This window comes from Orycteropus afer, unplaced genomic scaffold, assembly GCF_000298275.1.
Source record: "Orycteropus afer afer isolate SDZICR_OR568_19922 unplaced genomic scaffold, OryAfe1.0 scaffold00029, whole genome shotgun sequence".
In the NCBI taxonomy this organism is placed as follows: Eukaryota; Metazoa; Chordata; class Mammalia; order Tubulidentata; family Orycteropodidae; genus Orycteropus; species Orycteropus afer.
Genome location: NW_006921616.1, coordinates 5,043,070 through 5,044,480, shown reverse-complemented (window position 1 = coordinate 5,044,480; position 1,411 = coordinate 5,043,070).

The window sequence follows — 1,411 nt, the reverse complement described above, 5'->3', positions numbered from 1 at the left end:
TAGTGGAGACCTAAGCACCATGGGCTGGTGAGCAATAATCACCACTGATAATAGGTCAGGACTATTGCAATGAGCATCCTGCTTGCTGGGACAAGTTGAGGCCTGACCCAACGCCTTTCACCTTTGCCTCCTCCTCAGTCTGCCATGGTCCAAAAGGGGTCATGACTGTTACCATTCTGGTTTCATCACTGCTAGGGAGGACACCTGGCTCATGTTTCCACTAGGATGAGTTCTAGTGATAAGAAAGGACGCTTGGGATGGTCATATTTGCCGACTCAGACAGGCTGACTCTTGTGCAAACAGCTTTGGAGTTATGCCTCCCCAGGGTTGGAAAACGTGTTCTCAGCATGGAGAATCATTGACCTAATTACCCCACTTCTGCTGAGTCAGCAAAGAAGAGACTGATGGGCAGGGAAGCAGCTTGTCCCAGCTGCCTGCCACCTGCCTTCAGTGGCTGGCCAGATTCAGCCATCAGTGCCAGCTTCTGACAAGGGAAAGAAGCCTGTGTCCACGTGTGTACACAGTCCCTGACCCCTCGGTACCCAAGCCTTGGTCCTGAGGCATTCTGCTGCTGGGAGCTGATTTCAACTCTTAGGTCCCCTGTAGGACAGAGTAGAACTGGCCCGTAGGGTTTCAAAGGCTGTAATCTTTATAGCATCAGACTGCCACATCATTCTCCCAGGGACTGGCTAGGGGTTCAAATTGCCAACCTTTTGGTTAGCAGCCAAGTGCTTCACCACTGTGCCACAAGGGCTTTTCCTAAAAGACTAAGAAAACCAAAAACCTACTGCCGAGTTGATTCCAGCTTACAGCGACCCTATAGGACAAAACAGAACTGCCCCATAGGGTTTCCAAGGCTCTAAGTCTTTATGGAACCAGACTGCCACATCTTTATCCTGCAGAATGGCTGGTGGGTTTGAACTGCTGAACTTTGAGTTAGTGGTTGATCACTTTAACCACTGACCCACTAAGATTCCTCTCCTAAAGGACCAGCGGGCATTAATTAGGCGCACAAACAAGGACAGAGCAGAGAGGTGTGTGGCCAGGCCTGGCTGCTGTGTAAAATGTGTGTGAGGGACTGTGAGAAATGAGGGTGGGGGTGGGGTGGTGAGTGCTGCAGTCAGCAAGGGCCTTGGATAACCCCCTTCCAAACAAACCTGTTCTGTGGAATAGACTCTAACTCAGGATTATTCCATGTGCCTCAGAGCAGAATGGTCCCCAACAGGATTTCCAATGGCTGTAATCATATAGAAGGAGCTCTGGTGGCTCAGTTGTTAAGGCAGTTGGCCTCTAACTCAAAGATCAGTCGTTCGAACACAACAGCTGCTCTGGGAAAGAAAGAGGATGGTCTGCTTCCATAAGGATTTACAGCCTTGGAAACCCAATGGGGTTCACTCTGAGTGAAAGTCCA